This window comes from Lygodium microphyllum, chromosome 5, assembly GCF_053477565.2.
Source record: "Lygodium microphyllum isolate KBCC chromosome 5, Lygodium_microphyllum_v1.1.10, whole genome shotgun sequence".
Taxonomy (NCBI): domain Eukaryota; kingdom Viridiplantae; phylum Streptophyta; class Polypodiopsida; order Schizaeales; family Lygodiaceae; genus Lygodium; species Lygodium microphyllum.
This window is the reverse complement of record NC_141139.1, coordinates 116,571,546-116,595,808: the sequence shown is the minus strand read 5'-3', so window position 1 is coordinate 116,595,808 and position 24,263 is coordinate 116,571,546.

Here is a 24,263-nt window from a genome sequence, read left to right as displayed (position 1 = left end):
GTATAATTGGGAAACCTGTCAGCACTTAACCATTTAGAGACAAAAAGTCATGGCCAGGTAGCATTTGATAAGCCTTTTATACAACATGGGGCTACTCTATTTGTACGAGGCGGGGCGAGTCTAGGTGGTCGAGCGACTGAGGCTGTGCTGGTGAGGCGCTCCTATGAGGCTGGGCGGGGAAGATGTCAGCTGGGACTTGAATGGTGTAGTCCCTGGCCGCAATTGTTTCCAGAATGCTTTTGAACAATACATCAAATTCCTGGTTGTCTCGAGCTACCCTCTCCTCTTTCAAGCACCTGGTGCCCGAGCATCTGGTGGGGGCCTGCACGGCTGGTATTGCCACGCCTTCGTGTGCTCCCTTGAGCCCTCGTCCTCTTGGCTTGGGGAGTTTTCGGCCTATGTCCTAGGCGGTGTCATTTGGGGCCTCTTTTCGGCACATACCTCTTTAGAGTAGGCACGTAGCGTTCTGGTGGGGGCTCTAGTGCATTATGCTACCTTCGACAATAGAGAGCTTCCTAGCAGGCCAGCTGCACTATGTGGTCCATGACTGCTACCATAGGGGAACCTGCAAAATGCGAACCAAGGGTTAGGCCCTAAGGCACGATAAAAATATTCACATGGGAGGGGTTACACAGTGGGTTATTAAGCGCATATGATGAGGAGGGGAGAGATGAGGCATGCAATGTTTGTTGTAGAGGGACGGCCCCCGTGATGATGTTCATTTTGCCTCCAGCCATTAGCAGATCTTGGCTTATGCTAAGTTGCATGGACTGGTTGTCATGGAGTGGGGCAGGCCTCATCCCCGGAAGGATAGACCGAAAAGGGGAAAGGTGTATAGAAAGGGACAGTGCCCCGTCTACACCATCAGAGATGTTGGTCAGGGCTTCCTATGGCGGTAATGAGGGTTGCATGCCCTCCATCTAGAGGCGGGAGTGGTCACACAACTTCTAAATATGTGGTGAGAGGAGGACTTGAGGAGCTCAGTCTGTCAAACCCAACTCTTCTCCCTGCACTTGACTATCATTGCTTGTGTGTGTTGATATTATCTATACAGCTGTAGTCACAAAATTCATTGTTTATTTATGTACATATTTACGAATCCATGTTAATTCATGAGGATAAAAACTAATTGTAGAACTCCAGATTGTACTGGAGTGTGGCACATGCATCCAATACTCGTGGCAGCTTACTCAATAACGATAGATATTTTGCAACATCGAGTAGCATGGCACCTTGTCCAAGTCTACTAGCAACATGTAACTCCTCCTCAGTGAGAACCTTATCAGCCGGAGAGTTTTCTCGGCTAGTTCCAGCTAAATCTATACCCCGAATAGCAGTCAGCACTCGAAAGGAAGTTGGTGCCACATAGGTCGGGTCTCTTTGAGACCGCCATTTGGCCAATCGCTCCTCTGAGACTGTCATAATCTGGGCTCCTAGTTCGGCCATTGCAACATGGTTTTCAAATCAACGTTTTTCAAATTGACTTTGACCCTCTGATTGTCGCTTTAGTTTCTCTATCTCTAAGAGATTTGGTTGGCAGAGCACATCATGGAATGTTACAGTTAGGCATAGTTCATCAGCTTCTTGTCAGAGGTGACTCGCATGCGTTCATGCAGGAGCCTGTCATAGTGCTCGTCAAGGTATTCTTGCTCTTGCCAGGATAGGGGAAATGGCAAGTATTCTTCAAGCTTCTCCCTAGGGAATGTGCCCATGTCTGCAAGGACGTAGACACATGCGAACACTTTGAGCTTAACATCCAACTCAGTTAAGCATTCTGTGATACTTCTATGTTCAATGAGGGCTTACTCGGTTGCTATCTCATGCAAGGTTCTAGGAGTTTCCCTAGGCTTTAGCATAGCTGGGGGCTCAGGCCTAGATGAGCAAGATTGGTCAACGCTAGAATTGCTTACGCTCTTGGGGTTTTCATATTTCTCCTAAGGCCTTGCTACTATTGTGTCATGGTTCTCCTTGGATGTGACCGGTATAGTCTTGTCACCCTATTGTGACAGTGTTGTATCCACTCTTGATTGGTCAATACGAGTTTTGTTGTCGGTGGATTGAGTGTTACAAGCAACCATTGATGGTAATGGTTGCTGGGATTTTTCAGAGCACATGGATATGTCTGAGGTTTCACCGCTGTTAGGTGAGATGGCAATGGGTTCATTGGTGGATGGGCTCGATGCTTTATTCCTTAGCTCTTCGGCACTCTTGGTCTCAATCTTCTTGGGGTCTACAACCGGCCCTGAACTAGGTCAATCGTTGATGTGCTTGGATGGGCCTTAGCACTCTCTTTCTCTAGTGTGTCCTCATGGGATATAGCTGCAGCCTGCTGAACAGCCCTGCTAGATTGTGAGGGTACAACTGCCTCTCTTTTTGGAGAGTCTAGCTCTTCAGCTAATTCCCCTCTGTTTAGCTCCTCAAGCCTAGGCTTTAGGTGCTTTGGAAGTGCTGGAGTTATCAAGGACATTGGTTGGGACACCTCTTCCATAAGCGAATGTCTAGGGACACGTTTCGCAAGGGGCATTGTCACGGCCAAGGGCTGTGACTGTTATGATCCTTGATTGGGAGTAGTAGCAGCTAGTTCAGTGGGCTAGCTACTATTGGTGGATTGCGGTGTCAAGTCCTTAGCCCGATCAAAAGTGGTCATGTCTTTTGTTGCCCTTTGAGCATTCACTTGTGTGGATCGAGCATCAGCCGCAATCTAGTCAAATTAGGTTGCACATGCATATCCTTGGGCCGAGAGCTACAAGTGGTGTCATGTCCCACCTCTTGGACATCTAACCTTAGATGGAGATAGAGGTTGGGATTGAGTAGCTGCACTTGACAGCTGTTGTTGTGCTTCCTATGTCCATTTAGGGAAAGAGGGTGTAGGAGATCTGGGACTCTTAGGTGGACTTGGCACTAGCTGAAAGATTTGCTCGCGGTTGTTACACGCTTGTGCCATTTGCTTTGTTGAGCAATCAGCCTTCTTATAAGGAGCATTGTGCATGTGGTGCTCATGATCCTCTTGGGAAGTCAAAAGCTCCTTGAACACTAGTGGTCTTTGTACACGCTCAATGGTTACATCTGACATCTGCTTATTAAGCATGCTAGGCTCTTCCTTTCTAATATTCATGTTTGGTTTCTTGCCCTGAGACCTAGATTTTCTCTTAGATTTCCTCCTGTGCCTCTTTGCTTTTGATACAATCTGGCCTTCAACTGATAGAAGTGGTTTAGAAAGGGGTTTTGGTACCCAAATCCATCGGTTACCTGTGTAATACCCTTGGGCACGTAGTGACGCTTTGGATATCCATTGCACCGTTGTGCTGGCTCTCAATCGATACCTTCGTCTATAAGGCTTGGGCTTCTTTTGTGGTCTTCTACGATATTTGTAAGTCTAAAGCCTATCCTTGGCATTGTCTCCTGACCTTCTTGTTTCAAGCATGGCCTGACTCATGGTTCTCTCTCTTCAACCTGTGCTTGTATCAACTCTTTCAGCAGGTCCTTGCTCTCACTACTAGGCTTGCATGTTATGTCAGCACCTTCCTTGCCTTTCCCTCAAGATTCGATGAGGTCACCCTTGCTAAAGGTTGTGACTATCCTCACACCCGGTAGTGTCAAGTGTATCCTCTGTGCTACATAGTCGGTCTCACACTTGGTTGCCCTTTTGAAGGGTCTTCCTAGGAGGGTTTCCTTTTTGCAATTAGCACTATTTGGAGGAACATGAAATAGGATAGACAAACTCTCAGTTTCAATTGTCGCAAGGATTTTGGAATTCCCTATAAGTGCTTCAGGTGTCCCCCATAAGGACTAAGAGTTGCATTAGTTGGTGTGAGCTTTGGTTGGCCTAGTAGGGTCCATGCTTCATAGGTCAAGATATTAAAATCTGCTCCTTCATCAATCAGAGCATCGATAGTGTGCTCTCTTTTCGCGGTGAGTTTGATCTTAAGATAAGTAGGTGGTACTGTGTCTTCATCTTTTGGATCTTGGCTTGTAGATTTAAGCCTTCTGACAAATGCCCTTAAGTCCCCAACTGCACGACCAGATGTGGATTCTCCACTAATGTCTTGGATCGTCTGTGCAGTGCTATTCAAGGTGCATCTATCATCAGGACTATCATATCTAGTCATCCTCGCAATTGTAGCTTGATGTTGTTGATTTTCTCTTTGACTAGATATAGTCTGAATGCAACACATATGTATTTTTGCAGTGTGGCCTTTTTGCCCTTGTTGGCTAGGTTGGCCCATTGAGGTTCTAGGGTCTCTACTTCTTTGTTTGGGTATAAATGCCATGCACAATTTGAAGGACCGTTCATAGCCAAGTTTTTGAGCTACTTGCTCTAGATTTCAACCCAATGATAGACCTATGATGTGGTTTCGGCTCTATATGGTCTCTTGGTCAGTTTCAGGATCTACATGTTAAAATTTGAAAAAATCCAAATTCGTCCCAACAAGTCCGAATTGCACGAACCGAATGCCCAATTCGGCCCGTCCGAGGGCTAAGGGCCGAATGTAACTGGTCCGAATGCCAAATTCAGCCAATTCGAGTGTGGTTGTCCGAGGGCCGAGTCACCGAGTGGGCCGAGGGCCAAGTTAGGTGGGCCAAGTCGACCATGCTAAGGGCCAAATATTAAGTTGGTCCGAATGGTCGATTCGAAAACGGACTGAGCGGTGGGTGTCCGAGTAAGATGGGCCGAATGGTTGATTCCACCGGGGCCAAGGGCCGATTCTGGGACTCGGTGGTCATGGCAACAGAACCAAAATGTGGGAGCTTTCGCTCAACTGCCAAGACCCACGGACCACTTATTGCTTCAAGCATTCCAAGGCGAGCATTAATGGCTTCCTCTCACATAGCCGACGCACCATCCATATCTACAAGTGCTGTGAGCTTGCCTCCATGCCAATTGAGTTATCTCCTCTCCCGCGCACTCTAGTAGCTCCACGATCCAAGTGCAAGCTTCGAGCAAGCTCCATCCTCAAGCTCCACACTCCAAGCTCCATTGCCTGAGCAAGAGAAGAGAAGAAAAGAGAAGAGAAGAAGAGAGGAGAAGATGGAGAGCTTCTCCTCCTCGGTCCCTCACCTTCACACACTCACTCCCTCACACTCTCACACTCCCTCTCTCAAGCACAAGCTCAAGCAAGCAAGAACAAGAAGAAGAAGGAAAAGAAGAGAGCCACTTTTGGCCACACACAAGAATGAGCTTCTCATTCACTTTTCAACTTTATATAAAAAAACCCTAAATCCCTTTTGGGCAGTCATCCCCTTATCCCCTTTTTTACATGGCCGGCCGTGGCCTAGGCCCTTTTTCCCATTGTCCTTATATCTTCCTAGCTTCCTTTCTACCGCCCATCTACCTTTACAAATTGCACGAGTGAGAGCCCGACACTCTTTAAATTAAACCATGATGCGCTTGCGCTCTTTTACAAAAGTATTGACTTGCGCTTTTTCTTGTGCGGCTTTTTCCTTTATTTAGGACTTTTCTGCACTTCTTGTGCTTCTATATTTTTCTTGGCGCGCCTTCGTCTTCCGTTTCACTTTTGCCTTGGCCTTTGTCTTCTTCTTTAGATTTTTTAAATTTTCCACCTTGTTCGTCTAATGGTTAATAGCATCTCAATAGAGCAAGGAGGTGGGTGCACAATGGCTAAGCTGTGTGATGTCTCTACTCTCGGATCGAGTGTAATCTCTTCAAGCTCCCTCTTGAAATACTCTAGTTATGGCTGAGAGGGTGTGTCGATGTCTTCTTCGCTGTTCTCTTGCACCTCGGTGCACAAAACATATATGGCAAATGCTGCATTGCACTCGATGAGATCCATGGTGGCATGGTCCTAGGATGAGGTGGGCATTGCTCTGGAATGGAGATCCTACCCCACATGCACGAGGGCTCAATTTATTACCTTTGCATGGCTTGTTCCAGCACGTAAACTATATAGGAAACCTATGGGGACCCATCTAAGAGCAAAGTCTGGAATAGAGCAGGTGAGAGGGTTTGCCGCATCACAAAACGGTGCCAATATACTAGAGCTAGGGTCTACGGCAGAAAGCGAGCTCTCTAGACTCAAGGTCACGCAAAACCTAGGGTATATCCGGTCTCCTATGTGTGCGTAGCATGTGGAGCTAATCCATGCGGCAATGGTGGGAGTGGTAGCCATAGCACACAAAGAGAGAAGGGAGGAGAGCACAAGTGTAGGGAAGTAGAGAATGAAAGTGAAAATGAGTTTAGAGTTATAGCTTTTATGTATCTAGGGTTTTAAATAAATGTTATTTTTTAACCCTAAAGTTTCAAATTAAAAATCTTACCTTAGTTTCTTTATTTCAATACTTTAAAGTAATCGTTAAAATTACTCATACAGACAAATGCTTTGTTCTACATTATTATATCCTCGAATATACTTGGATCATTGAGTATATTCAAGTCCAACTATAGGAAATATTAAAAATGTTTAAGAAAAGAAATCTAAAAGATCTTCAAAATCCCTTAGATTCAATTTAATATTTAATTTTAAGAAATAAGTAGAAGAGATGAGCTACAATATATCATTATGCAAAGACAATATTGCATAGATTATAGAACTCTAGCCTGCAATTTAATTATGATTTTAACCAGCACGATATTGACTGATTACAGTATGCATTGTCGCACGCTTGGATCATAGTAAACTAAGATTATCTAAATTGAAAGTACTCAGAAGTTCAAAAAAAGTTTATATTCGTTCTTTATAAAATAAATAAATTACAAGGATTCCACTATCTCAAGGATATGTGGAGAAGCACATTGTTTACATGTCATGGATTACTCACTACGTATCCTAACTTTTCTATTATCTAACTTGAAATAGAAGTTGTAAAGGGACTCATTGGACATTAATTGGATTTCTTGTCTTAGAAAAAAAATGGGCCAATGGATCTATGTGCTAACCACAAAAGGATTATGACCATTCCATAAGATAACCACATCTATGAGAGCTGTATGTGTCTCATCTCGGGTATCTTGATCCAAGTTGATCCACTCCCCTTGCAAAAGTCGCCATCTTCTATGTCGAAAGTAAATGCTTAGAGTTTTTCTAGCGATGAAATACTTGTAATAAAAACAAAAATAATGGTAAGTAAATGCGAATAACACAACAATTCATCTAAGCAAGACCTACGTCAATTAAATCAAGGCATTCAAAGTAGTAAAAAAGATTTACCTGAATATGTGATCAGATTGGTTGACCCTGTATTCAATCATCTCATCAAAATGTGTTCTTTTGACTTATCAAGACTCACCCAATAGTTGACTCATCCATTTATCGGATGGACACTTGAATTGATAAGTAATCTTTGTTTTCTTCAAAACATCACATGAACCAAACAAATGTGTAAACAATGAGAATGGAATAAACCAACTAAGATGCACATCTTTGGAGCCTGTGGTAGGTTTCATAGCACTATTGATGTCAGATTTTATCTTGGACTTATATTCTTCTGACACCTCCAAGCTACCAATCAACCATTCACCACTAGATAGTGGCAGCAATGGGACATGCTACAATCTCTGCCTTTCTACTATATACAATGAATTATAAAAAAAGATATTTTGAGTTGCAAGTTGACTTGTAGAGTTATTATCATAGATCAAAGAACCTATGTCTTCATGCCAAACATGTATCTTGCCACTCAAACATTCCACATTCTGCCATTCATGCAAAGTTGATGGATATAGAGCTGTCAATAAAACAAGATTGAATTAGAACACTACAAAGATTTTAAAAAACAACTCTGATGCAAAAGAATAAACAATGATAAAATTTAAAAACTTAGTGTTTTGTTTATAATTTGTAATGTAGTTCTTGTCATGTACAGAGATTTGTTTGTGCATATAAACATGTTGGATCAACACTTCTGTTACTGTATTTGTTCCATTGAACACTTTTTTGAACTCTAAAATTCTACCTTTGCAATGTTTGCTAGGGTTTGCAACATCCTTATGCCTAACCTTGAAACTCCCTCGAGTACTTAGGTGCATCAAAATCCAATCCGACTTATAGTACTTATCACAAATCCAATTACCGCCACTATCTTTCCTATTGAAGATCTCCACTGCAAGTATGCTACTGATGTTTTTCCTCCGTGAAGACATCTATGATAACCAAATAAAAAAGTTACATATCAGCATGTGTATAATTTGCAAATTTTCTCTCCAAATGAAATTAAATTTAAATAGATCAATTTTAAAAAAAACATTGTACCTGCAATTCTTTTCACAAAGAAGCCCAAAGATGTTGAACAAGAAGTTGATTTATAACAAGACCATTGTTCCTTCACACTGACAATTTCCTAGAGTACAAAAACAAAAGAAATATCGAGTCAAAGCATACATATAACTTACATGGGCTTTGTCCAAATGAGTTGAAACTTAACCATGGAGCAACAGAAAAAAGTGGTAATATACCTATGGCTCTCTTTGCAAATAAGCCCAAAGATGTTGAAGAAGTTGAGTTTTAAAAAAATCATTGTTCTTCACCCTCAAAGACTCTGGGAGTAAAAAAACAAAGGAAAACTTAGTATGCATATAGCTTGCATACATTTTGTCCAAACGAGATAAAATTTAACCATGGAGCAACAAAAAAACAAGACAACATACCAATAACTTTGCTTACAAAGAAACTGTAAGATATTGAAGAAGAAGTTGAGTGTTCAAAAGATCATTGGTCTTGAATGTAAGAGACTCCTAGAGTACCAAAACAAAAGAAATTACATGTTAGAGAATGCACATAACTTGCACAGATTTTGTCCAAATGATAAAAATTTACCATAGAACATCCATGGAAGAGAACAATATACCTGTAAAGTTTTGTGAAGAAAATATTAGGGCTTTGGTAGAACAAGCTCTGCTCTCATAAAACGTGTGAAACTTACTCTGTGTTTGTGTAGAGGAAATGAAATTCCACAAGGTTACAAATAGGGCAAGCAATAATGAGGTCGTAAGATTTCGTCAGGAAAGAAGAAGCGGAAAAAGAGATATGATAAATTTGAGTTCCGCCTAAGAAAGAGGGGGAAATTGAAAAGGGGAGAAATGAAAAGTCAAACATAAAAAATAAGAAAATAAAAATTAGAGTCACAAACTTTCAAGAAGTGTCAGTATTGTATTGCCCATATTTTCCCTTATTTTATTACTGAGGGAAAATTTGGGCCAAGATATGGCTAGAAGATTCATGTTACATGAATCTAGAATCCCACATCTCTCATTGGTTAGGCCTATATTTCTTTATTCACTCATTAAGGGGAAAAAAAGAGAGTCCATATTTCTCCTAATGGATGTTCCTTATTCTTAAGTCTTAGCCTTGGCACTAATAGTTTCATTCAGTCCCAGACCTTGTTCATTCTCCAAAATAATAGCTAGATTTGATTATGAACACGTGATTGCCCCAATCATTACATCCAAGTTAAAAGTGACATGTTTTTTCTTAATTAGTCTCACCTCCAAATCCTCTACGATTTCTACTAAGTTCGCTGCTGAGTCAGCAGTGCCTTTACCCTTTTCTTGGCTTTGTGAAGATGTACTTCCTCCTGGACAATCCTTTTCATAATGACCCTCATAGTCACATTTGGCACACAAAGGGACATAATCCTTCCTCTTCTGCTCATTTGGGCAAAATCTAGCGACATATCCAGGTTGATCACATCTCCAACAAACTACACTTGTTCTTGCATTATTATTCCTTCTGAAATTAGGATTTCTATACAGAGGGCCTCCTCTCATTCCCTAAATATCCTTCCTGTCCTTGATTCCTTGAAACTTCACCATCCATATAATTATAATTTGTTTACATTTGGGTTGCTTGCTATCATAGATGAGCTTTCTTAACCCAATATTGATTCTCCACATGATTATTTCTCAAAAAATATCTGCAAAAAAAATTTATCGGTTGATCAGAAACTACTCTACTTGGTGTGGGGCATTCTGTTGTTGCTAAATGACCAAAACCATGGCATTTTCCACACCAGGTATTAGACCTTGGTGGTGTGGGATTCCTTTGACCAAACATTGAAGTTGGTCCTATTGTATAAGCAGGCTGTCTAACATTATAAACACCCTTCACATTGGGATTTACTTCAGTCAGAATCTCTTTCTTCATATCTACTAGGGATTTGGCTATCAGCTCAGCCATCTTAAAGTAGATGCAGTTACTATTGATGGTGGTGGATATATAGGTGGAACCAGATACAAATTTAATTCTGAATATGGCATTGATTATGGTGCTATGCCTACATTTGTCATGTAAGCATGCTGAGGAGATACCAAGGCTCCTACATATGGAGTACTAACCACCATGTATGGTGACATACTTGAGGGAACTAATCCAGAGTTACTATATAACCCCTTCCTCCTCAACTATCCTAATTGTACTTCCTCCCACCATTGTGCTTGTCTTTGCGTCTGCTAAATTAGCTGGTCGCTTTAGGCTCACATGTTCCCTCACTATTTCCTGCAATCCTTCAATAAATTTTCATTTTTGCACATCCTCTGAGGAAGCATTTTGTCCCATCTTCCTAATTAATGTCTCCATCTTCTCAATGTAATGTTCCACGGTTTCTCCTGGGTTCTACACTAAATAGTCAAATTCCAATCCTAAACGGTCTTGGAACCCTTGCCACCTAAACTTAGTTAAAAATGCTTCTCTTTAAACTATATAAGTTGCCCTTATGGCAGCGAGAAAGTTCCCATACCACAAGGCTACTTCATCCTTCAAAGTTGCTAGAAATATATGAAGTTTTTGGTCATCATCAATAATCTCATTTGCTATGCATGTAATCTTGAGCTGCTGGATATGCATGTGAGGATCATCATCCCAATGACCACAATATTGCGTGAAATCTGTAAGTCGCACAGGTGCTCTCACAGCCATATAAAATATTCTTAAGACTTCCTCTAAATCTTCGAAGATTGAAACTCGCTCTTTTGGGTCTGCAAATAATCTACTAAGACCCCAATATTCAACAAAATTATTTATTTTGTTGTCTTCTATCGTATGATCAACAGGACTGTCAACTGTTCTATGTCCTACCATTACCATGGAAGTGTTATCAAAACCCACATAATCATCACTGTTTTGACCCTCTTCCTTTGTATCTTCTTCTTTCTTCTTCAAGCTACCCTTATTGGTACCACTCGTTCCCTCAAAACTTCCTGCTTGCCTCTCCCAATTGTAATCTGACTCAGTTCCAATAGAAGATGTCTCTCCAATTACTTTTCTAGTTTCTAATGACAAATCCAACCCACCTTGCAAGGTATTTTGCAGTTCAGCGTTCAATTGTTCTAATTGCTTCACTATTCCCTCAATTTTCTTTTCCAATCTTCTTCTGGCTCTCTCTTCCCATGCTAACTTTTGGCTTTCACTCATTCACTCTGGCATGCGATGATTTTCCCTATCAAACACATCCTTCTATCGATCTCTACTATAAGAGACCATGTTTGTGTAAACTCAACTTATGAAAAATGTTAGGTAGTTCCTTATCCTCAACCCCATAGGGTATGTCCTCACTAAGCTTTTCTACTAAACCTAAAATTTCAGCCACTTTCCACACTTCCTTTGTATCAAATGTTACGTTGACTTCCTTCGTTATTACCACCCACTAAGACACTTGACTCCACAATCTATTCTCCTGAAAGTCTTACATGGCTCTCTAGAAAACCAATCGTAATGGTGATTTACACCAATGGTATTAAGTTGAATTTCATCAACTAACTTAAAATGTGATGCTAACAAGACAATCCCCTTTGCTTCATCTTGAAACATCCAATTCCAAGTGCATAATTGCTCGACATCAATCCACAATTGAAGTCCAAAATGTTTACCCCCATCCACTAAATCGATGTCTTGTGCCTTATTAATGATAATGTGTTGTATATCCTTTCGCAATTCAAGAAGGAAGCTTCGCAAGAAAGCTATGTTTTATCAGTACATCAGAATCTTGTTAGATTGGATGAAAATTTCATTGGGTAGGTCTCATAATCTCAAGTTAAATCCTACGGCAATGTCAAATAGGCGTAAGATTCTAATCCTAGGCTCTATACCTTCTTCCCATCTCTCAAGAAAGACTCCTTTTATATTGCTCCTGCCATACTTGTGTTGGTTTATTATGTGCCCCTTTCGGGATGTTGAACTTTCGAAGAGAGTGTGGTTTTCAAGTGATTGAAATATCTATTAGATCTTTCTTCCCCTTTTCTATTCCTTGTTAATATCTTATCTCTGACTTAAAATTTATTTCTTTTTAACGTATGTTCAGATTTAAAACTAGCCAAGACCACCCCCGCTTTTCCTTAATTAACACGCTTGCCTCTCCCAGCAAATGCACCAAAAATGACAGCCCCTTACAAAGCCCCTAGATGCAAGCAAAATGGCTATGTGTAAAGCCATTGTATTAATTAGGTTTAAGGTGGATATTTATATATTCTTCATCTTTAAATTATCAGCATAAAAGTCATATTATCCTCTTTCTTAGTAGTCCAACTAATAATCTTCTTTGCATACTTACAATTCACTAAACATCACTTTTTAACTTTCATGTTGAACTACAACCTATAATATATAAATTCCATTATCTTCAAGATTTCTATCAGAGAAAGAAATTACTTAAAAGCTCTTAATCCATACTTAATTTTTGCTAATACCTTAATATTATCACTAATATTTACTAATTCCTATTTAAGACAAACTATTCTAAACAAAGGAAGTACATACAAATGAAGTCCATTATTAATAACATTTTATGAAAATTTTATAAACAAGAAATAAACTATAGTCTCTTTTCAATCTTTCTTCTAAATCACACATTATCAAAAGTTATTGATTTTTCATTACTACTATCTAGAAAAAAATACATTTATAATAATTACAATATAATCGTAATACATCAATCCCTATTAACAAGACATTCTTTATACTAAATGTAGTTTCAATACCAAATTTCATCAATAAATTTTTTTGTTTACTTTTAATATTTACTAATTACTACAAAAAAAACTACTATTTTTTCCATTAAAATTCAATAACTTTAATTTGACAAATCCGTTTAAGTTAAGATTTAGTAGATAAATCCATCATGACCTAACTTAACTCTGTTTTGAGTCCTCATCCTTAATATTTTACTAATACTCTTAATTATCACACTCTTATTTTTAATACTAAAATGCATATATCTTTTAGTAGATTTATCTCCAACATATAAAACTTCACTTTTAGGTTCCTTTTGATGCATTCTAACTCTGTTTTGATTTATTTCTTATCAACATTATACAAAACTCTTAATTTTTCCTAATTATGGCCTAAAAATTACAATTTTTACCATAATTTCAACATTTCTCTACCATTTCAATCATTCTAATGTAAGGCCTTTAATTTTTCTCTTCCATTTTACCTTCAGAGATCATAAAATGAATACATACAACCATAAATCATACATTCTATCAATTTTTTATTCACTTTTCAACGTTCATACCTAGTTAAGAAGATAATTAAGGATGATCCACCGTATTTGAGAGTGCTGGTGCTTGCTCCTCCTCTCCCTTCACTTTCAGCAATCTTCAAAATCTTGAATCTTTCACTTCTCCCACTAATACACACTAATCTCTCCTTAATCTTGCTGAAAACTTCTCTCTCTACACTCAAGAATCATGATTTATAACTACAGCAAATAATCCAAAACGTAATGGCAACAGTGAAAGGGGACACTCGCTTATCATTAAGGCACCAGCAAAAGCATGCATGGGTAGGATAAAGGAGTTGCCAAGGATGCTATCGTTTGCATTATGGGTCGACAAGATGATGCATACAGTAATCATGGGTTTTACAGATGTTGAATTGATGTATGACCAAAAACCCATTATGCTAATTAAGGAGATGGTTGCTACATGGAGTGTGCTATCTTGGCATGAAAGGTTAAGTAGAGAGGAATTGTTGATACTATACATTAGATAGTTAGAGAGAAGGCCGCATGACATTGAGGCAGTAGTTTCTAGGTTGTGGGCAATAAGGCTTTAGAATAAGAAGATGTTTGATAAGAAGAGACTGAGGACAATATAGGAGGTGATTGGGTGCTGATTTATGATAGCAGCTTAGAGAACCAACATAGTGCTATTCACAAGGTTTAGAAGTGGTGGTTTGGTCCATACATGGTATGACATGTACATGACAATGCTACCTACTCATTCAGTGAGTTGGAGAGGAATGCATTGTGGATTTCTACTATAGCAGGTAAGCGGATCAATCTCTTTTAAGAGGCCAAATCTAATATATATGAGGTGGAGGATCTAGAGATGGCCACTCATGATATTATTGATGATGATGTTGAAACAGGGGATAGAGATGAAGACTCTGAACCTATGGATGATTGAAGGTTGGCACATCTGAAGGATGCACAGGTTTAGAGGGGGTGATGTCATGATGCTACGCGTTCACTCTTAAAAATTTAGTCAATGTCATTACTATCTTGTTTGGTTTGTTTAGCATGGTAGTTGTACTTAAATACATTATAGGATAGGTAGTGTATCTTCCTGCAAACTTGATTTAATAACTTACATACAGAAGAGTTCACTTGATCAAGCAAAGACAGAGTTTGGGAAGTCACCTTGATGTGTGGCGTGGAATAAAGACTTGTGGAGTCACTTAAGTGACTAAATGAAGGGTGTGAAGGGGAATGAAGTGTGTGGTGCAGGAGGGAGCAACTAGCGCATGTTTTGGGCACATTCTTGCTTGAATGGTCTGGTGCAAATTGTGGACAATTTTGTTGAAGCTGCAAAGCATGCAACTAGAGAAAGAAAGAGGGGAAAGGTGCTCCAACATCCTATGGATAGGAAAGGTATTTTGGTTCATGCATTAAGAGAGAAGCATAAGAGTTTATGGGCTATTTTGGACTGTATACAACATGGAAAAATAGGAAAGTAAGTTGTTAATGAAGTGTGGATGCTCAAATAAGGATTCATGTCACTAAATTGATTGTTTATTATGCATTCTCTATTTAATAAATTCATGTCAATAAATTAATGACTCACTTTTCTATAAGTGTTGATGATGATCTAGCATGGCCATGAGAGCATTTAGAGACCAATATTCCTAGTGCATCACTTAATCGGGTGATCAGAGCACTGTGACAAGGATATCTGGTACATGCAGTACAAGTTATGAAGGGGGAAAGAAGTGTCTACCAAGTGTAAGAGTGTACACAAGAACCAAGGAGTTACACATAAATGAAGATGGATTGAGTTCTAAGAAAAAGAAATGCATTAGCATTGTGTATATGTATTTATGTGTGCATCTAGGGACCCTGGGAATGTTTGCTTGTGTGTAATGAGCATTGCATTCATTTGAGGTCATTCTCTCCCCTACAAGTCAAGGTTTAAGGTCTTTTCTTTCATTTAAAAAAAAAAGACGAGAGAGAAAATTCTCTCACTAAGAAAGACAAGAGACGTGATTCTCTAGAAGTGAGGAGAGAAGTGATTTTCTCTTTCTAAGGTCTAAAATGACACAAGCTTTTGTGTGGAATTCAATCTTAAGGTTGAGGCCCAATGCAATCTAATGAACTCTCCTTATCTATGACTCAAGGTGGTTGCATGGACCACAAGTTAAGAGTACAGTTTAAAAAGTTATTTTTTGGAAAATTTATTTTTAAAATATATCGCAATAGAAAAATGATCTCTAAAAACGGGCCGCTAGGGTTATCAGAAACAGCGAGATCTACAACTTTTGTGTTGGACGTTTTTTCATCCAAACAATGCACAAAGAGATATCTCGAAATTAGTGCTGTAGAGTGGAACAACCACATCTAGCATGAAAATCAACTCAACTATCTCTCCAAGAAGATAAGCTCTTGAAAGCCTATAAAAGAGGAGGCTCTCCTTGGGTGTAAGGGAGAGATGAAGGAAGCATCACTTTGCATGTATCCAAGAGGAGAAGAGAAGATGCAAGTGCTGCGGAAGCTCTGCCGAAATCAAGTTCCAAGAGGAGAAGAGAAGGTGCAAGTGCTGCGGAAGCTCTGCTGAAATCAAACGCCAAGAGGAGAGCCCTACACAATAGAGAAGGAGACTCAAGAAGGATCAAAAGGTGCCAACTTCCAAGTTGTGCAAGTGTTAGCCGGTTGTATACCGTGCAAGGAATCATGATCTTGTTTCCAAGATCTACAAGTAAGAATTGGCTTATGTGTAACGAAGGAGCTTGTTCCTTGTCAATAATATAATTTCACAAGGGTGGGGGGGGGGGGGGGGGGGGGACTGGCCCATCTTCTAGTCCTTAGTGTGTTGCCAATTTCTCTACATCTTTCTTTTCTCTCATCTATTTTCCCTCAATAGCGGCATAATATTCGCCATATATATTTTAAGTATATAAGAAAGTCAAGCATGTATTCTCAGATTCTATAGCAGTTGTATCAGAGCAGGTCTCTTTGCTTTTCTCAAAGTAAAGGTGAACCTTGCAAGAAGAAGGTAAAGATGGCAAATGATGAAGCACCTACAAGTGAGCAATTACATGCTCAATTGACAGAGTATCGTAGCTTGCTGGAGATTCCCGAAGTACGTCAATTGATTAACAACTTTAGGGCAAGGGAAGAAGCTACTTATGAAGGACCGAATCCTCCAAAAGATGGTGATATTGGAGGAAACACAATTGCACCAATTGATGGTGAAGATGCAAAGCATCCAATTGCTGAGAAGCTTCCTAAAAAGAAGAAGGATTCTTGGGTCAAGAAGAGTAAAAAGACCTCACCTCGAGTGAGGCGGATAAGGAGGGAGTCATCTCCCTCAACAACCAGCTACTCCCCTAATTACTCAAGTTCCTCCTCCTCCTCCTCATCTTCTAGTTTATACTCTCTTGGTTCTAAGTCGTGTGCAATCCGCAAACGGATAAAGAGGGACCATAAGAGGAGCAAGCTTAAGAAGACTATGACTTTCAAGTCTGGGGATAAGGACATAAAGTTTGACTCTTACTCCAGTAAGAGAGATCCTGCTAAGGCATTAGCCTTTGTCAGGCAATTTGAAGTTGCTTTTTCTGATGGTAATTTCTCAGAAATGTCCAAGCTAAGGCATGTAGGCATGCACTTGAAAGACACCACTAGCAATTGGTGGTTGACTCTCATTTTGGATAGAATGAAACCTACGACTTGGGAAAAGTTCAAGAAGAAGTTTTATGCTCAGTTCTTGCCTCCTGATTTTGAGAATGATGTCAAGAAGGAGTGGGATTGGCTAGGCCAAAAAGAGCATGAAAAGGTCACTAGTTATGTGGACAAGTTTTGGTCTACTCTTCTCAAGGTTACTCCTTTCATGGAGATCGGCGAATGAAGAGAAGAAAAGGAAGTTTGAAGCTGGCCTACTCCCTCTTTACATAGAACCATGAAGGTGTATCCACATGAAATCTTATCTTGCATGATGGAGTCTGCCATCATAGCTGAAAGTTTGCATACACTTGGTACATCTTGAAAGTTGGAGATGAGTTCTTATAAAGCTAGACAAGAGCAGCTCTATGATCAACCAAGAGACATGACTAATCGAAGAAGACCTACCTTTACCCATGACTAATATTCAAAGCCAGAGGGTAACAAGAAGAAGCGCAAGTATCTCTCACCCTCTGAGATACAAAAGTAGAAAGAGGAAGCAATGTGCTTTCTTTGTGGTGAGTTAGGGCATATGAAGCCTGATTGTCCTCACAAAAGGAAGGAAGCTAATGTGGTTAAAGATCCTCCTTCGCCATCCTCAAATTCTGTTCCGGATGTGCAAGCTAACACTCATTCAAATGAGAAGAAAAGACAACTCTTAAAGGGTTGGGGGACTAAGAACTAGTTCTCATAGTTCTGGATCTTCAAAAACCTTTTGAAGTTCAATGCGATGCTTCTGGGGATTGCGTTGGAGCTGTGCTTAACCAAGAGCATCATGCAATAGCATTTGAGAGCTGACGTCTCAAGGACCATGAGCTACATGCTCCAATATATGAGAAAGAGCTTATGGCGGTGGTACATGCTCTTTAAGTATGGAAACACTATTTACTTGGTGCAAATTTTGTTATTAAAACAGATCACCAAAGTCTAAGATACTTCCTCACTCAGAAGAAGCTCTCAGAGAAACAGATGCGTTGGGCAAATTTCTATCTATGTTTCATTTTCAAATCCTTCACACATCTGGAACTAAGAATGTGGTAGCATATGCTCTATCATGGCAACCTCGAGTGAATGCAATCACAACTATTTACCATAACGAGTTCATGGATTTACCCAAAATGTATGCAACTGATTCCGACTTCTCCACCATATGGGATCAACTTAACTCAGGTCAGTCGATTACACCTTACTCCATTTGAGATGGTTATTTGTAACATCATCAAGCAATTTGTGTAGCATTACCATTGCGACACAAGGTAATGGATGAAGCACATGCATCTCCATATGCTAGACATAGGGGTATTCTACCCACCACTCAAGCATTGGAAATATATTTCTTTTGGCCCACTCTTAGAGCTAACATTGAAAGATATGCCTGCGAGTGCAAGATATGCCAAAAAGTAAACTATGACATGCATAAACCACCTGGTCTACTAAAGCCATTATCTATTCTCAATGAGCCTTGGAAAAATATAGCCATGGACTTTATCATGGAGCTTCCTCACACACAAGTAGACAATGATGCAATTTGGACTATCATTGATAGATTCAATAAGCAAGCTCACTTTATACCTATGCGAAAGACAATCAAAGCCGATCATATGGCTAAGCTATTCATTGCTCATATTTTCAAGCATCATGGCATGCCTAAGTCCATTATAAGTGATCGAGATCCTGGCATGACCAACCTCTTTTGGCAAGCTCTCTTCGAGAACCTCGGGACAAAGTTAAAGTTTTTATCCTCTTATCATCCTCAAATGGATGGGCAGAGTGGAAGTGCTAATTCTACTGTTTTGGACCTTTTGAAATCCTATGTCTCTGATAATCAAAGAGAATGGGAAAAGTATTTGCCTTTAGTAGAGTTTGCATACAATAATACAGTGAACTCTAGTAATGGTAAGGCACCCATTGAGATCATCTATGGTAAGCCTCATTTACCACCCATTCTTCTTACAAAGGATAAGATCTTTGCAATAGATAAGTTTGTTAGAGACATTGATACAATGTTCACTCAAGTAAAAGCTACTATCCAAAGGACACAAGAGAAGCATAAATGCGAAGCAGATAAGCATCGTCATAAGTTAGATCTCAAGTTGGGACAATATGTTCTTCTTAAGTTTGAGAAGGCTCGCTTGAAGAAGTAGAAAGGTCAAAAGGGTAAAGTAGTTAAGCTTTATAATCGCTATTATGGCCCTTTCAAGATCACAGATAAGATAAACGATGTGACTTTTTGTTTGGATCTACCAAATCATTGGAATGTTCATAATGCTTTCCATATAAGTTTGCTATGTCCCTATATTAGAGAACCTCCAATGGAACCAATCAAGGAATATTTACCTGACATAGAAGAAACAGAAGAGTTCCTTGTGCCTGAAAGAATTTTACACCATTGGGACAATACTCTAAGGTCAGGTAAGGTATTATGGAAGTATCTGGTTAAGTTTAAGAATTATCCCCCATTGGACACTCAGTTTATGACTGAGAGAGAACTACAAGACTTTCCAGATCTTCTTAAGGACTATGTATCCCCTCTACAATTGAGGTCAACTATTTAGAAGCCAGAGGGATGTCACTAAATTGATTGCTTATTACACATTCTCTATTTAATAAATTCATGTCAATAAATTAATAACTCACTTTTCTTTAAGTGTTGACGATGATCTAACATGGCCATGAGACCATTTAGAGACCAATATTCCTAGTGCATCACTTAATCGGGTGATCAGAGCACTATGACAGGGATATCTGATACATGCAGCACAAGTTCTGAAGGGGGAAAGAAGTGTCTACCAAGTGTAAGAGTGTACACAAGAACCAAGAAGTTACACATAAATGAAGATGGATTGAGTTCTAAGAAGAGGAAGTGCATTAGCATTGTGTGTATGTATTTATGTGTGCATCCAGGGACCCTGGGAATGTTTACTTGTGTGTAATGAGCATTGCATTCATTTGGAATCATTCTCTCCCCTACAAGTCAAGGTTTAAGATATTTTATTTCATTAAAAAAAAAGAGGAGAGAGAAAATTCTCTCACTAAGAAAGATGAGAGACGTGATCCTCTAGAAGTGAGGAGAGAAGTGATTTTCTCTTTCTAAGGTCTAAAATGACACAAGCTTTTGTGTGGAATTCAATCTACAGTTTAAAAAGTTATTTTTTGGAAAATTCATTTTTAAAATGTCTCGCAATAGAAAAACAATCTCTAAAAATGGGCCACGAAGGTTATCGAAAACAACGAGATCTACAACTTTCGTGTTGGACGTTTTTTCATCCAAACAACACACAAAGAGATATCTCGAAATTAGTGCTGTAGAGTGGAACAACCACATCTAGCATGAAAATCAACTCAACTCTCTCTCCAAGAAGAGAAGCTCTTGAAAGCCTATAAAAGAGGAGGCTCTCCTTGGGTGTAAGGGAGAGGCGACAGAAGCATCACTTTGCGTGTATCCAAGAGGAGAAGAGAAAGTGCAAGTGCTGCGGAAGCTCTGTCGAAATCAAGTTCCAAGAGGAGAAGAGAAGGTGCAAGTGTGCTGCGAAAGCTCTGCTGAAATCAAGCGCCAAGAGGAGAGCCCTACACATATTGTGTAGGAGAGAAGGAGACTCAAGAAGGATCAAAAGGTGCCAACTTCCAAGTTGTGCAAGTGTTAGCTGGTTATATACCATGCAAGGAACCGTGATCTTGTTTCCAAGATCTACAAGTAAGAAGTGGCTTATGTGTAATGGAGGAGCTTGCTCCTTGTCAATAATATAACTTCACAAGGGGGGGGGGGGGGGACTGGCCCATCTTCCAATCCCTAGTGTGTTGCCAATTTCTCTACCTCTCTCTCTCTATCTTTCTTTTCTCTCATCTATTCTCCCTCTATGCCAACATAATATTTGCCATATATATTTTAAGTATATAAGAAAGTCAAGCGTGTATTCTCGGATTCTATAACAATTCCCAAGTGCTCAAATGCTTGATTTTTGCTCTCTACCATTGGGAGACATTATATAGATATCAAATATTGATTTTTCATTAGATTCGTGGGTAGCAAGGAGTGTTTTCTTCTTGCTATAATAAAATTATTACATAGGTTTGAAGTGGTTTTTGAAGCCCTCTAATGGATAAACAATGGTCTTGATGGATTGTGCTGCTTGATATCACTTCTTGGCATTAATACCCATCATCTACAACAAAGATTTGGTTATACGTATGGATTTATGAGGTGCATGTCTTTGATTTTGGTCTATATACATTAGAGATCTTGATACATGCTAGAGTATTTCTCAGCTATAGTCTCAAATTGTGTGTTGGGCAATTGTCCCAAGTGTGTTTGCATGCCTATGGCATGGGCATGTTGTATGGATGTAATGAGATGCACTACTGGACCATATATGGAATAGAATCATTGGATTGCATCTCCATCATTGTCTGACACTTCGTCTAAACACTTAATACTCTTTTTTTCCTCATGTTTCATGTCTTAGTCTCTTTAAACCATTCTGTCTCATACCCTTGTTGGCAGACGTTCTACCTTACATGCTCTGATATCACAGATTTCCAAATCTCTACATTGTAAGGGCATACAAAGATGGGCAGATCTTTGGAACATAGGTAGATTGGAGTTCCTAAGTGCGGATGAAATTGCAGAGCAGAAGCACCTAGGGCCTAGAGAGAAAGAGTGACTTAATCTAATTTTTGAGAAGAAGAAGGATAATTGGCCCATCTCTTGTATACCCAAGAGTGTCTTAGTGTTTTGTTTTATCCAATCTAAGACATACAAGGTACTTGAGGAATGTAGAAAAGTTGGGTTTCAGACCTTACCCAAGGAAGAGTCCTTTTGAGGACCATGGAGTATTGGAAGTGTAAGTTTCCAAAGGCTAGGATGTGGACTTGGAAGAAGAAACTAAGAGATGTTTGGAAGGCCACTCCTTTAAGTAGGATGAACCTAATACTATGGAAGGTGATTACAAATAAATTTCCTACTTGGCAAATATATGTACAAGAGTGCTAAGATTTCCTCACTCTATCCTCTTTGTTAAAAGGAGGAAGAGACGTTGGCACACATGGTTTGGGAGTGTAGAGAAGTCAAGCCCATTTGGAAGAAGATTAATGTTGGATTGAAGGTGTTGGTTTTCATGCAAGCTTCAATACTAGAAGTGTCCCTTTTGGAGCAAACTCCTAGCTTAATGAAGGGTCCCTCAAGATTTGCATTGGGTCTCAAGTTATCATGATAAGATGTTTGTGGAGGCACAGGAATGCAATCATTTTTGGCAGAACCTCTAGGTTTAATCCTCCTATTATTATTGATGCCCCTAAATAGGAGATTTTCATTGTTTGTAAAGGGATTGGGAAAAAAGACTCTGTCTTCAAGGTTGTGTTTAAGGCTATAAAAAAGCATTAGTAGTCCTAGACTAAGCAACATTGCTAGTTTGGTGTTTATATATATATATATATATATACAATCAATAGATCATCACATTATTAAAAATATTCCTATGGAACAGTTGGTAAATCTTTCAAAAGACAATTTTGACTATCTTGCTGTATAACTTGTGTCATTAGCGCTGCATGGATGATGTACATATTTATCCTTTAATATAATCTTATCACATCAAAAAAGAAATATTGGAGCATTGTTGACACCTTAATACGGGCCATGAAATCCTCGATTTGTGGAAAATAGTGAAGCTTCTTATATGTTTTGAAGAAGCATTTTATACATATACTAGGGTAAAGGGGTCGATTTAGTGGCAGCGTATCAGCACTCCTCCAAATCTTACAAATCTTGTTAGAGCGGCATTTCACTTGTCAAAATCCCCTTGGAAGCTTAATATGAATCACATAAGAAAATTTTGACCACTCTTAATTAAGTTTTGCATTCGAGATGGATGTCAAAGTCATTTTAGTTGATGTAAAAGTGCCCATAAATTTGTGATTGCTATAAGCATTTAAAAAGGGACAATTATCACCTACTCACATGACATTTTCCAACCCCTTTGCATCCAATCAAGACCTTCCATGTAATCTTTGCTTGGCAAAAAAATACCGACTACCATCTCAAAGAGCACTATCCCACGGTACGTTTGGGAGGCCAAAAGTGCAAATTTTCTTGAAACTATCCCCTTCTCATGGTTAGTTTGGGAAGGACTCCCTTGAAAATAGGGAACTCTATTTCATTTGTGAAATTGTGCTAAATAGCAAAAGTGAGAAACAAGCGCTATAATTTCACTCTCATCACTTTCAATAGGAGGTCACAGACTTTTGTAAAGCTTCCCCATCTCATTGCTACCACATAAACTTCAACAATCACACCGATCATGTTAGTTATCATTAATAATGTGGGAAGGTGCTTCCAAACTTCATGTTGTGTTTGAAACTTTCATGCCCCTTTTAAAATTCACCATTAGAAAACCCTCTAAATTGGCATTGGATGTATCACAAAAAAGAAATTCATTATTTAGGAGGGGTGGTCACTTTTTTGGCTCTTTCATACTATCGAGTATCGTCTCTATCGTAAGGGGGGTTCACATTGCACAATCGTATGAGATATTAGGACATGGGCATGTGGGTGATGTGATGTGTAGAGGTTGTTGGAGAAAGGTGTTTGCACATGAGAATATTAATTGACTTGTCCTTGTGACACAAAACATCACACCTTCGGATTGCATGCCATGGGAATTAAACTTGTTACATGGCGTCACTAGAGATAGATCTAAGCCCAACACGCTAATCACATTTCAATATCCTCAAAAACCTATGAAAGACCTTATAGTTGGGACTCCTCTTACCGAGTTCTCTAATAAATGACACATTATTTAAAATAAGTACAAATCCTCCCTTTTTCCAAGGGAGTCCCTTCACTCACTTAATTACCCTTAATTAAGGTACTGATGTATATACTTTCTTACTTACCCCTAATTAAAGGACGCATTATTGAAAAAAAGATACAAACCCTCCCTGTTTTTCAAGGGACTTCCACATGCAACCTGAGAGGCGCCCTACTAGTCTTGGGAGGCCTTACCCTCGTGTGGTCATATCCGCTTTGGGCTGGGACACATCAATCTCCAATCGTGTATTGCCACGTCAAAAGCGTACCCATGTCTCGAAGCATTTTCTGGTGTGCTAATCCGAACCTGCAACCGAACCTCGTCAGAGGGAGGCATGGGCACGCGCCCAAACGC